The sequence below is a fragment of the Nelumbo nucifera genome, chromosome 2, assembly GCF_055504915.1.
Source record: "Nelumbo nucifera cultivar China Antique chromosome 2, China Antique-T2T, whole genome shotgun sequence".
Classification (NCBI taxonomy): Eukaryota; Viridiplantae; Streptophyta; class Magnoliopsida; order Proteales; family Nelumbonaceae; genus Nelumbo; species Nelumbo nucifera.
The window spans coordinates 55,029,446-55,044,129 of NC_142650.1; the positions used below are offsets into that span (position 1 = coordinate 55,029,446).

Below are 14,684 nucleotides of genomic sequence, written 5' to 3' on the forward strand. Positions count from 1 at the left end.
GAATATTCTCTAAAATCATGGGCTCATATCTTTTTCTATTTTTCATATATTTATATATGGAACTTCATAATCTCTTCTCTTTCTTTTTTTTCATTGTTAACGATAAACTTTATTGATATCAAAAAAATGCCATGTACAGTTGTGTCCCCCTTGTTAGGGGCCTTCACCTAACCTTCCCTTTACCATTATACAAATTTTACATATTAGTTTTCATTTCTTACCCTCCAATAGTTGTTCCCTGTTATCCCCTTGTTTTGCAATTGAGCCAGCTATACAATTTGCTGATCTAGACACCCTAGAACTGAAAAAACCATTTCCCTTGCTATTTTCTGGATTTCTCTCAATGTATGTCCATGTTGCCATGTTCTTTGGGCATCATTTTTTAGCCAAGCCACTATAGTTTAGGAATCTCCTTTCATCATTGTAATCAAATCTGATACAGTGAGGCACATTTTAGGGTACGTGCCTCGCCTAGGTCTTAGGCACAGGCACATACCTTTCGAAAGGCACACGCCTGGTGCACCTAGGTGTGTGCCTAATGCGCCTTGCGCCTCAGCCCAGGCATGCACCTTTTTAAAATTTCATGCTTTTTTTGAACCTAGTGGCTGGGGAGCCCCCGGACTCCCAACCATGCCCCTCGAGGCAAGCCCAAACAAGTCCATCTTAGGGTCTTAAATTCTTAATTCTCACATAAAAAATAATGTTTTGATAACTTTAATTACCTCATTCATTCATTCTAATGTTGTTCATTCATTCATCCATTCTAATAAATATCTCCTTAAAAGGCAATTAAAGTTATAAAATCATTATTTTTTATGTGAGACTTAAGAATTTAAGACCCTAACATGGACTTGCTTGGGCTTGCCTCAAGGGGCGTGGTACAAAGGCAGCTTGTAGAATCAGGAATGCAATATGTTTTACATCACATTAGCTACTTGAAGTAATGCAATTGAGGATAAAGAGATTGTGGGTTTTACATGCTTGAAAAATTCTTTATAAGTTTGACTTCATTTTTAAATTTTCATTTGAATATGCTTTACATGTTATGTTTATGTATTCTAATTTTAAATAATAGGTTTTTTAAAATTTAAGTTTATATTTTTTTATTAATATTATGTATAATATTTTTTATTTTTTGCATTTTTGAAAATTTTTGGCATTTTTGAATTTTCTGACATTTTTTATTTTCTAACATTTTTTTAATGTTTACGCCTTGATTCAAAAAGGCACAAACCTCACCTTGCACCTTGCACCTCAGGCACAAATTGCTCCTTGCGCTTTTAAAACATTGATGTCAATCATTCCTAACTTGTTACATAACTCATTACGGTGCAAGACATTTCAACCTATTGTAAATACATCAGTTAATCTTAGAGCTAACATAAGGAGTACACACTTCACCCCTATCAAATTCCTCCATTACGAAATGCTTATCCACTTCAGTACATTTTGTTTGGTCACGCAGCATTGGATTAGCAGCTATGTTGATAACAGCCTTATTATTACAATAGAATAGCATGGGGCTATGAACTATGAACCCCATCTCTTCTAGAAGATTCTTAATGCACAAGACTTATGCCACTCCATGAGCCATAGTTCAATAAAATGGCTCTTTAACCTACATATGATGGAAAATAAACTCAATATATGATCTTAAATAACATAAATAAATCATTTTCCAGTAAGAGCATTAAAACAAGTGTCCCTTGACAAAGCTAAATATAAACAAAAAATATAACAAAGTAGAGCACTAAAAATGAATTTATTTGAATCGTAATGAATTGCAAGAATAGTATTTTTGTAATATTTACAATTATTGACACAATGGCATATTAGTCATTTTACATTTTATGTCACCCTTTTAAAGTAAAGAGAGTGGGAAGCCACTAGCCACTCAATATTCTTTTTCTAACTTTTCTGCCCATTCTTCTCTCTGCCTTCTCCCTCTTTTCTCCTCTCTCTTCAATTTACAAGTCAGTTTTGTTTTCATGGTATGAAAGCAGGGACTGATCATTCCTCTCTCCAAAAACTTACATTTTTAATTGAAGACTTCAAGAGGACAACTCAGTGTGATCTGAACTTTTTCTTTCTACCTTTTTCTCTTTTCCCTTCGGTCATGGCACCAAGGCATCTATATTTTGTGGTGACCCGGTTAGGTGTACTGGTGGTTTAAAGGTCTTTTGAAGTCTCAGTGATGTTCTTCTTGGATCATGTGATCAATTAATGGTAGTAGAGGTATGTGACAACTGCAGTTTAGTATACCAAGCAATCAAACAATGCTATTTTGCCCTTGGGTGTGTAGTGAATGTCTGTTTGGTCTGTTGGGAAGGTGTGGTTGATTTTTTTTTTGGATCAATAAATAATTTATTAAACAAAAGTTTCAAGCTAATACAAACATCCCTTTGAGAGGCTTGAGCTGTGATCTCTTCCAAAAAAGTAGTTAAAAATACAAACAGAAGATTACAACTGAGCCCAATAAAAATAATTGTTATTTTCCCCTTGCTTGGCTAAACAATCAGCCATGCATTTGCTGATCTCCCCACCCATTGTATTCTTAATTTCATATTTCATGTTAACCACTTCAATTTCTTGGTTTCATTCTTATAGCACTAGATGGCAGTGTTCGGGTCCTTCAACCAACCACCCCACTATGACCTTTGGAACCCCCTTCAATTAGTAGGTGCTCCACACCTAGCTGGATTGCAAACTGTATTCTTTGTATTGCAGCTAATAATTCAGCCCTAATAAGGTCCCCAACTCCCACAAGACCTGATAAAAAGGATAAGGCATTACCATCCTTTTTCTCAAAACTCCTATTCCAAATGGGGCTGGATTACCTTGACTACTCCCATTAAAGTTCATCTTTAAATATACTTTAAGAGGAGGTGCCCAAATTACGTTTACTCTATCCTTTTTGAAAGAGCAACTTGCCACTATAGACCAATTCCACCAAACATCATCAAAAGAAAATTGGTGGAAGAACATATCCAGGTTTCTAACCAATGTATTGCCCTATTCATCACACAATCCTTTATTTTTGTTGGCTGCTCTCCCTCTCTTGGAATATTCTTGCATTCCTTTCTTACCATATGGTCCAAATCAAGGATGCCCTTGCACATCTCCACATAGTCCATCTTTTTTTAGGCTAGGCAAAGGTAGAAGGGTCAATTAGCATGATTTTCTCTATTGGAAGAATCCACCTACACCCAAACAACGAGAAAAGCCAATCCAAAATTTCTGCAATAAATGAACAAGCAATTAGTAGGTGGTAACAGTTCTCAACATCAGACTTGAAAAGAATACACCAATTAGGAGAAATACACAAGAAAGATCTTCTCTTTTGCAAGTTATTCTGTGTGTTAAATTTCCCATAGAACACTTCCCAACAAAACGCACTGATTGTAAGGGGGACAGGCCTGCACCAAACTTTCTTAACAAGGAAATCTGAAGAGGAGACTAGCAAAGGGACTTGAAAAAAGAAGCATGAGAAAAGGACCCTCTGGGAAGAGGAGATCATACTCTTTTTTTTTTTTGGTGTAAGGGAAATTTTTTGTTTTTAATCAATAACAGGTAAGTTTCATTAAAACAATAAGATTTAAGTATGGAAAGGGGCAGGGGGGATAAGATCTCTTAACTCTCCCACCGAAAGTCCAAAAAACAAAGTTACAATTAAGCCCAAAACAAAGAACCCCTCTTCACTCCTTGTTTAGTTAGCCCATCAGCCATGGAGTTGGCACACCCTTTGTCAATTACTTAAATTTCCTCTTTTCATAACTGTAGTTACAGAAACCAGTTATTTCTGCTTTCAAGTTTCAACCAGCGCACCACCAACTTAGAATCTCCTTCTATAACCAATTTTCTAATGTTCAGCTCCTTGGCTCTTTGTACTCCTTCGAAAGCCACCATAATTTCAGCCCGAAGAGAACCACCAACTCCAATTGGTCCAGAAAAAAGAGCAATTACATTCCTTTCCTCATTCCTTAGTATTTCCCCCGACGCCTGAAGGCCTTGGATTTCCAACAACACTTCCATCAAAATTCAGATTGGTAAAGCCAGTGGGAGGAGGGGGGTCCAAGTATGTAAAAATGTTTCCTTAGCCGGAACTGAGCTTGCAATTTCCTTTCAATTTCATGGCAGGTCATCCATCGAAAATTCTTTAAACAACTCCAAGGACTTGAGCTAGTGTACCACTCTAATGTGAATCACCTCCAGAATATTTTGTAGGCTTATCTCCTTATCTGGAAAAAAAGCTGAGTTCCTTTCTTCCCAAATGGTCCAACAAACCGCAGTCCATACACACCTCCACACAATTCTCCCCCTTTTCTTTGGCCAACTGAACAACGTAGGGACAAACAATCTTTGCATGTCCAGTGGAAGAGTCCACCTACACCCAAGCAAAGAAGAAAAAACAATCCCAAATACATTTAGCAAAATGGCAGGAGATTAATAAGTGGTAGACAAACCTTATTAAGAGAGTATGGACAAAGAATCAATGTTCTCATCCCTTAACCCTCAACAAAACCGAAAATCCCAACCAAAGGAATTACAAGAGGGGAGAGTGGTTTTGAAACAACCTCTTTTTTATTCAAAGAAATAGAGTACAAGGAGGGGAAACGTTCCTTTAAAGCAGAGTCTTCAACCCAAATGTCCTCCCAAAGAAGAACAAAGTTCCCTATTTTCATAACTCCCCTTGATGGACTTAACTATTTGGAGTGGTCCAAGGGAGTAAAGTTGTTCATTGGGGGGAGAGGGAAACTAGGCTACTTGGATGGGGATATTGTTGAGCCTAAGAAGGGTACAACCCATGCTAAGTGGATCCAGGAGAATTACATGATTATGTCCTAGCTTCTGTCCATTCAGCTTTCCTTGAGGAAAAAACTTAATGTGGGCAGACATCTTAAGGAGATCTAGGATCAAGCTTTGTCTACATATGCAAAGCAAAGAAGCCATGCTCGAGGGTATTAGTTGTTGGCAAAATCTACTGCATGTAAGTAGGGAAACCACAACCTTTAAGCTTACTTTTCTGATCCAGATTCTATGTGGAAGAAATTGAATCATTACTAGTCAATTGATTGGGTTGCATAATTTGCCCAACTAGAAGGTAGGCCATAAATATCATAACAGAAATTAATTGCATGCCCATCCAGATTGCTAGGCAGTTTCAAGGGCCACCACAACCTCCCCTTGGCTCTAGGCTATCACCATGTCCAACTCCCATAATTGGAGGAGCATGACCTCCCTCTGTTACCATGCCCACCCCATGTGTCAAGGAAACTATCTATAGTCTAGAAAATTTCAGCCAAGGGATATCATTACTCCCTAGGATCTGGACACAACCAATTCATATTAATAGTTGTTGTTACACCTTTCACTTTTAAATAAACAATAAGGGGCTGGTATACATTTAATTCATTTTGAAGAATTTGAAAGGACAGCATAAGAGTTCTCAATACTTTGTCATGTTCAGTTGCATCAAAAGAACTGCAAATGGATTTACCTGATCTTTTAGCAAAACAAGGGGTGGAAAGTAATCAATTATTTTGGGCTCAATTGTAATAGCATATTTCTTTGTGGAGAGTAAAGAAAGTTTATCTTTCCCAATCTTGTAATTATCTTTTTATATTTATAATGAAATTTTGTTATTGAACAAAAAAGGTTAATGCTAATTTTAGGGTCCATGTTGTTCCACAGCCAAGTCATAATCTGGACATTTTCTTGGACCCACTTAATATATGCACTATAGCCAAAAAATGGCTAGGATCTAGGGACGTCTGTGCATTTGGGGTAAGTGGTAAATCAAGACCCAACAACTCGGAATTTACACATGCAGCAATCACAACTGCTAGAGCATAAATGCACCATCTGAATTGTGGCACCATAAAACTGATGTGAAGAACCCACTTGGACTGGTTATATGAACCATTTTTGAACCTGCAAACTCTGTTCACCATAGCCCCTCTTTGAAACATCAAGTAGAGGGTCTTCAGACCGCCATGTGGTCACTCGAGTGACTATCCAATCTGCTGAATCACTGGGCTTCTCAGACCTGGTTTTTTATGAGAACTAAGATATCATATCTGAGAAGAAGAAATTGAAAGCAAAGAGAAGAAAAGAATAGGAGAATCAGATAGCCACCAACTTCTAGTGCTCTGATGCCATGTAAATATGGCTCAGATTAGATAGAACAGAAACAGAAAATAAAGAGAAAGCTAGAGATCACAGGTGGGAGAAAAGTGTTCTAATATTCTCCTATTCAGTGGGAAGTAAAACCAGTGCCACCTAGTAGGCATGTAGTATGTATAGATTCTTTTTTTACCAGCAAGAATTTTAAAAATTTTATTAAGCTCAGTCTGGTTAGACAAAGGAAACAGTTCCAGTCCCCACAAGTTACAAATGTTACAATAGCGCTCAAAACAACTGTTGCCCATAAACCCCTTGTTTTGCTAGAGTATCATCCATCCCATTTGCAGTTCTTATTACCCAATTGAATGTAATGTCCAGCTTCTGTGTGATGCTCTATATTTCCCTAAACTCATGCATATAGATCCATGGCATGAGCTGTTTATTCCTGGCCCAAGAAATAATCAGCTTTGAATCTCCCTCTACTTCCAATTGCTGAAAATCTGATTGTTTAGCAAGTCTGAAGCTTTGCAGCAGCACCATCAGTTCAGCCTTTAGTGAATCTCCCAACTCCAAAGGTCCTGAAACATAGCCAACACTTTCCCTGTACAATCTCTAAATACTCCTCCAATAGTTTCCATGCCAGTGCTTCCATGGAGCTCCCATCAAAATTTAGTTTTACTTTATATCTGCTGGGGGTGACCACTCCATAACTATCTTTCCCTTTTTATTTAGAGGAAAATGCCACTTCAGTCGATGCCCATATGATGTCATTCACTTAGAAGTCTTTGAGTATATCAACTGTCCTTATTCAATGTGCTGCTCTGATTTTTATAACTACACAAATTTCCCCTTCCAATCTACTTTTCTTATTAAAACTCCTATTTCTTTCCTCCCAAACAGTCCACACTACAGAAGCCCGAATTGCTTTCTACATAATTCTTCCTCTCTTTCTTGGTTGTCTTAGGAAACTTGGGCTGAATAGGATCACTACATCCTGTGGAGATATCTACCCGCAACCAAAAAGAGAACAGAATTCCCAAATACCAAGTACAAAAGAAAATAAAGCAACAAATGAGAAAGGATTCACCACTTGCAAGGCAAAGGAAACATATGCGAGGTGAGGGCATTTATTTGACCTTACTTTTTTTATCAGCAAAGTAATTTTATTTATTAAACTTAAAACAGATTACAAGTGTTTTAGCTACTCTGTATTATAGCGTACATCAGAATACAATTTGCCCCACATTACAAGGATCCTCATCTCTTCGTTTTGCTACTATCAGCTATAGCTTTGACCAAAATAAAGTGGACCTGTCAACTCCTTGTTTTTCTAGGGTATCTGCCAATCTATTTGCTGTCCTTTTAACCCAACCAAATTTAGAGCAAAGGCTCTTCGCAAGAAGATCAATCTCCCTGAATTCAAATCTATATTTCCAGGGCACTGAGTTTATTTGCTTAGCCAAAGAGATGACAAAGAGCAAGTTCCCTTCTACTTCCAACTCTCTAACATCTAATTGTACTGCTAATTTCAAGCCTTAACAGTGCCATAATTGCTGTCTGAACTGAGTCTCTTTAACCAATTGGTCCTGAGAATAAAGCCACAGCTTCTCCAAGATGATTTCTAAAGACTCCCCCTGTACCTTCCCTCCTGGGGTTTCTAAAGGAGCTACCATCATAGTTCAGCTTCAATTTATTTATCTCTGGAGGTTTCCAATCCATGCTGATAATCTCCTTATGTGTATCCAATGTGCAACTTCCTTACATTTCCTTATTATTTCATTTGTTGAGACATCTTTGAATATTTCAATTGTTTTTACCCAATGTGCAGATCTGACTTTTATGGTTTCAATCACTTCTTCCTTAGATTTACTTTTCTCATTGAAAATCCTTTGATTTCATTCCTCCCAGATGCCAGATGGTCCATACCACAGCTGCTCTTGTTACCCTCCACAAACATCGTCTCCCTTTTTTTGTTGCCTCAAGAAGTTAGAGTTGAACAAGCTAACCACAACTTGTGGGGGGCCTGGGGGCTCATTTACAACCAAAGAGTGAAGAGAAGTTTTCCCAACAAAAGAGCAGGAGATTAATGAGTAAGGGTCTCACCACTAGCCATACAAAGGATACAAACATGAGGAGGGAGGCATTTATTTAGCCTTCTTTTTTGTAGCATGTCACAGGTGTTAATCTTTCTAAGGAACACTTCCCAACAATGAGTTTGCATCTTAGGAGGAATTGGTTACGCCAAATTTCTTTGACCGGGAAATCTTTCACAAGTTTTGAAAAGATAAGAAGGTTAAAAAAAAGAAGCACAAGAGAAGAGGCCTTTGAGGGAGGGAGACCAAACTCTATTGTCCAAAGAATTTTGATATAAGAAAACCTTTCCAAGTTTGAAAGTAAGGGGGATCTCATTTTTCTTTATTTTTAATAAAAATCTTTTATATTAAAAAGAATAAAGATGCATAACATTAGTTGAAAAAGGGATCTTGTCAAACCACTTCCTTTCACCTTATCCTTTCTTCCCTTCCATTCCCTTTTCTTTTCTTTCCTTTTCTCTTTTTTTCTTCTCTTTCTTTTTCTTTTCCTTTCCTTTCCTTTTTTTCTTTTTTCTTTTTTTTTCTGTCTTTATATAAGATGCACATGAGGCGCATGAGGCATATGCCTCTAGCACGCCTCATGAAAAAAGCACAAGAGGTGTACACCTCAGAGGTGTTAGCGCCTCTGGCATACGCTTCAGGGCGTTTTGGGAGCGCCTTGCTTGGACGCCTCCCACGCCTTTTAAAACACTGCTGAGGACAAGCCAAACCTAGCAACGGGTTCAGATTTATAGTTTAATAATGAGTAGAGTATAGGGAATTTCAGTTTTAAGGGGTAATTCCCCCGGCCAAAGGTCTTCCTAGTATAAGACTTTGTTCCCACAACCCACATCAAAATGGATGAAATTAAGAAAAGTTGGTAGTACCTCAAAATTTAGGAATTTGACTCTACATGAGGTGTTAGTTTTGCATCCTCGCCATTGCCCACTACACCATGGATGCTTTCAATGACCTTGTGCCACAACCTATTTCCTTCCAATGGAAACCTCCAAAGCGATTTACTTAGGAGAGTTGTATTTGTCTTAATTAGATTTCCTATGCCTAATCCTCCATGTTCCTTAGATTTACACACCTATTACCATTTTACCATATGGTCTTTACTTTCATCTCCCAGCTCCCACAATAAGTCTCATTGTTTTTTCTAGCTGCCTTGCAATTTTTATCATTTTCCCAGAAGTGGATAGGTAGAGTGGATTTGATTAAGGTGGCTCTTCCCCCCATAGAGATTTATCTCCTTTTCCACATGGCTAATTTTCTAGTAAATCTTTCAACTATTGGTTGCCAAAAGCTATCTGTTCTCGGGTTTCCCCCAAGAGGCATGCCAAGATAATCTAGGGGTCAGTTTTTTACCTCACAACGTAGTATTCCCCCTAGCAAGCTAATATCTACCTCTCGTAAATTGGCTCCTACCACACAGCTCTTTTCCCAAATGACTTTTGTAGAGAGATTGGGTCGAATGGGTCTTAGTCTCTTTCTTTTTATTTAGTTATGTTTATATTTATGTTTTCAAGTAGTGGGCCTTAGTTATAGGCCTTTTTTTTTGTCTTTTTTATTGTTGTTTTAGTGTTGGCTGCCCTATTAAGGGTATTCATGGAATTGTACTGAGATTACAATTAAAAGAATAAAAGATATATTTGGGGGCTGAAGAGAGGGATCAAACTCTCTGTTCTCTCTTTACTTCTTCATTATCTCACCTTCTTCCTAAAGCTTTTGCTGAAACTTTTCTTTCTTTCTCTCTTTTTCTATTTTTATTTTATTTTCTGAATTATTACAGGTGTGTTCTGCAACTTGGTACCAGAGCAGGTTCCTACCTTCAACATCTTCCTCCGTTTTGGCCCATACACAATGTGTATGGAGAACTGATCGGGCAATTAATTAGTAGCTTATGTAGCCTAGTTGGGAGGGATTTTGGAGATTTTCATCGCTAATTAAAGCCCAAGCAGGTTCTTGGAGATCTTTTTTTCCCGAAAAACATAGATAATTGGAGAAACTTTGTTACGGTCAAGGATTAATGTATCGGTATTGGGTATCGTATCGGACCACATGGATACAGATACAGATACGGATACACTTTGGAAACACATGGAAATGTATATTCTAATGGTATTTGTAAATAAATATATTACAATTAATATAGCGGGATGCATAGAAATCATACAACTTTGGAAAAACATGGAAACACTTGGATATTTGGGAAATGCATATAAATTCCATAAATATATTAATAACATTATATTTTAGGTTAAAATAGTCAAAATTAATGTATAACCACATAGGAAATGTATATTATAACGCAATTGGTGAAAAAATATATTACAATTAATATAGTAGGATGCATAGAAATCACACAATTTTATTGATAATGTATCAATCCAGAGTCCTAGAACATATTATATAAATTTTTACAAATTAATACATGCACAAAGGTATTATTTATTTTCTATTGAAGTTCATGTCACAAAACACATGCAACTATTATATGTAATTATTATATCAATTATATTTATTCTTCTATTTTTAGTTTTTAACATTAAGAAAAAAATCAACTAAAAATTAATTATCAAATGTTTGGTAAACAATATTTTTTTATTTTGAAAACAATAAAAATGTTATTATAAAATGTAATTAAAATATCAATTAATAATTTTTATAAAAATATATAACCTTAACTTAAAATATTTCAGATATACTAAAATTTCTAAAATGCATATCATATACAAATTTAAATTTTTAAATATTAAAATACTTATTTCATTCTTAAAATTTTTATTTTTATAATTTTATGAAATAAAAAATCATTTTTGATATAAAAGTAGATTAGTGGATTTGACAAATTCAATATACAATATATTCTCAAGTATTTTGTAAACAATATTTTTATTTTTGTAAATAATAAATATATTTTATTTAATACAAATTAAAATATTAATTAATAATTTATAAACATTTTAAGATACATATCACATTCGAATTTATAAGTTTTAAGTACTAAAATAAATATTTTGTAAACAATATTTTTATTTGTTAGACTATATGTGGGGATTAAAATAGATAAAACTTTATTTTATTTAACTTATTATCATAAGGTAATTGTTGTCTCAGAGGATTACCGATGTGTATAAGTCTTATGCGTTGGGTGATTTGGGTTCAAATCACACCAGCTGCACTTTTTTAAATTAGATGCGTGAAAGTGTGAAATGCAAATCACATGGTTATCAGACGAATCACGCATGTATCGCTCTGTATCAGTGCATATCAACCGATACAACGCGATACAGTCCAGTATGGATGTGTATTGCTCCAATACCGACAATTCAAGGGATACGGGCTTAATCATAGCGTTTCCTGTATCCCTCATAACCGATACTCATTCGATATGCCCCATATCAAACATATCGTGTCAATATTTTAATCCTTGGTTATGGGTTCTAGAGACACTTTGGACTTGGAGGGTTTGTGGAGACTTTGTTAGGGGTAATGACCATTGTAAAGTTGAATGGAACTAATTATTTGACCTAGTCCCAGTCTATAAAAACACATGTATAACAGGGGAAATGGGGTTATTTCACCAGGAGCAAGAAGAAACCTGCGGAGGATGATCCTACCAATGAAAGGTGGATGTAGGAAAATTACACAGTAGTGGGCTGGTAGTAAACTCCATGTAGCCACATATTAGTCAGCACTACTTATGGATGGAAATTGCAAAGGAAGTGTAGGACAATGTCACGAAGACCTATTCTCCAAAACTGAACGTTGCCCAAGACAACAAATTGAAGAATGATGTGAATAGCCTAAGATAGGGGTAGAAAGCCCTAGCTGCCTAATTCTCCATGTTGAAATCTCTTTGGCAGGAGATCGATTTGATGGAGACTATTGTTTGGGGGTGTACAAAGGATGTTGAAAGCCTGAAACACATAAGAAGTTGGTGTAGAGAAATTGGGTTTTGAGTTCCTCACCGGACTTGACCTAGAGTATGATATTGTGGGGCAGAATGTTTTGGCAAAGGATGAGGTGACTTTGTCTCATGCTTATGCTATAGTGAGCAGTGAGGAGAGCAGAAGATAGGTTCAGTTTGTAGAAACGCAAGTTGATCACTATGTTAATGTTGGGATGAAGCCGAAGGTCAATACTAGGAAGAAAGTTGTTGTTTGTGAGTATTGCAAGAAGCCTAAACATACTAAAGACACCTATTGGAAATCGCATCCAGAGCTTATGCCTACCCGACTCGAGAATGGAAATAATGGAAAAAGGATTGAGAGTGGGAAAGGTGGAAATGCAAATGTAGCCACCTCCTCATAGAGTGAACAAGGGCAAAGTGTTGAGAAGTCAATGGGAAAGCAACTTGCAACCACCAAGGTTGAGTATGAGAAGCATGGCCATAATCATTCATTTAGAGTCTACCATTCAAGCGCGCCTAGGTGCACAGGCGAGGTGCATTTCAGGGTATGTGCCTCGCCTAGGTCCTAGGTGCAACCCTTTCAAAAGGCGCACGCCTAGGATGTGCCTGATGCGCCTTGTGCCTCACCCCCAATTTGGTAATGTTGTTCATTCATTCATCATAATAAAATTTCTTCTTAAAAAGCAATTAAAACTACAAAATCATTGTTTTTTCGTGTGAAGAGTAAGAATTTAAGACCTAATGTGGACTTGTTTGGGCTTGCCTCAAGGGGCATTGCACAAAAGTGGCCCCGTAGAATCAGGAATGTAATATGTCTTACATTACATTAGCTACTTGAAGAAATGCAATTAAGAACTTATGGCCATCACTCTAGCGGTTCAAAAGTAGAGAGCATTTCTCCTAGGCTGAAGATTTGCTGTCCAGACGGACCACTGCAGCATCAAACATTTGCGGGAACAGAGAGTTCTGGGCCCTGACCAATAAAAGTGGCCTACAAATTGTTGGGGTACGACTTTGCTATTGAGTATGAGCCAATACCTTCTAATGTCGTCGCCGATGCACTCTCTCGGGTGGAAGACCTTCACATCATAGGAACATGGTTTCAAAATTCACCAAATGTCGCTAATGTCGCCCGACATATGTCAATGTCGAGAGGCTCACCGAGATGAAAATGAATGGTAATATAAAAATTACATTATTTCGGTTGACATTTCCTATATTTCGCGGTCCAAATAACCAAAAAAGGACAGTACATTAATATAAATTATTCCAATAATAACTTTTATTTAATATTTAAAATAAAATATTTAAAAAAAAGAATTAAAAAAATATAAAAACAAAAGAATAAATTAATTACTTTATAATATAAAACACAATATTTTTCAAGTAATAAAATATTAACTACTTAGTATTTTTTAAAATATTTATTAAAATCAGGAAATGTTTATTAAATTTTATAATAAATTATATTCTACATTTAATATAAAAAAAAGAATAAATTTATTAAATTTTATACTAAATCATAATTTATTATAAATTTAGTATTAAAAATCATAATAAATTCATTAAGTTTTATAAGAAATCAGAATTTACCATAATCTTAATACTACAAAAAGGAGAATCAGTTTATTAAATTTATGATAAAACATAATGTATTATGACTTTAATATTTAAAAAATCAGAATAAATGTATTTCTATTTACTAGTGTGAAATAAATACATTAGAAGTTATAATAAATCAGAATTAAAAATAAGAAAAGAAAATATCAGATAACCTTGTAAAAACATCAAAATGCATAATATATATCAGTAAATCGTCATTTACTAATTTGTTATTGATCTAAGTTTCTTAGCTTTATATAATGGTTGGGAATAAGATAATAGTCTAGAAAAATGTATTAAATGCTTATTTTATCATTTTACAAAATATCATTGCATATTTCCACATATTTCATAATATTTCCGCAATGTCTCTAATTTTTACAATATTCCCCTCGACACTTCTGACATTTTTGACATATGTCCTATATTTTGGTAAGCGACATTTCCATCGACATCAACATTTTAAACCTTGCATAGGAGTGTCACAGCCAACCTATCCATTGATAGATCAATTAAAGCAAGAAGCCCATAACGACACTCACCTGGCCCAAATCCTCAAGGGACCAGCTTCCACTTCTGGGTACACTGCGAAGGGTGATGTTCTTTTGACGAATAGGGTGATGTTCTCTTTTACAAAGGAAGAATGGTGATTTCTGACAAATCCCAACACCACCAAGAGCTACTGCAACTCTTTCATGACACGGCCCAAGGTGGACATTCCAGGGCCCACTGTACCTATAAACGTTTGGCCTCTCATTATCACTGGAGGGATATGAAACGCATGGTACAGGAGTATGTCACAAGGTGTGCTACTTGCCAACAGTAGAAGTATAATACACAGGTGCCGGCAGGGTTGTTACAGCCCCTACCCATACCGGAGAAAGTTTGGGAGGAAGTTACTTTGGACTTCATAACCAAGCTCCCCACATCTCAAGGGAAGTCAGTTGTGCTGGTGGTTGTAGACAGGT

The 14,684-nt window shown here is 36.1% G+C and overlaps 1 protein-coding gene across 2 annotated transcripts in view; it reads right to left on the bottom strand.

The window, feature by feature from the left end:
* Positions 1 to 14,684, bottom strand: part of LOC104586363 (ABC transporter G family member 28-like) — a 140,015-nt gene that overhangs the window by 86,270 nt on the left and 39,061 nt on the right. The gene's annotated exons all lie outside the window — the stretch shown is intronic.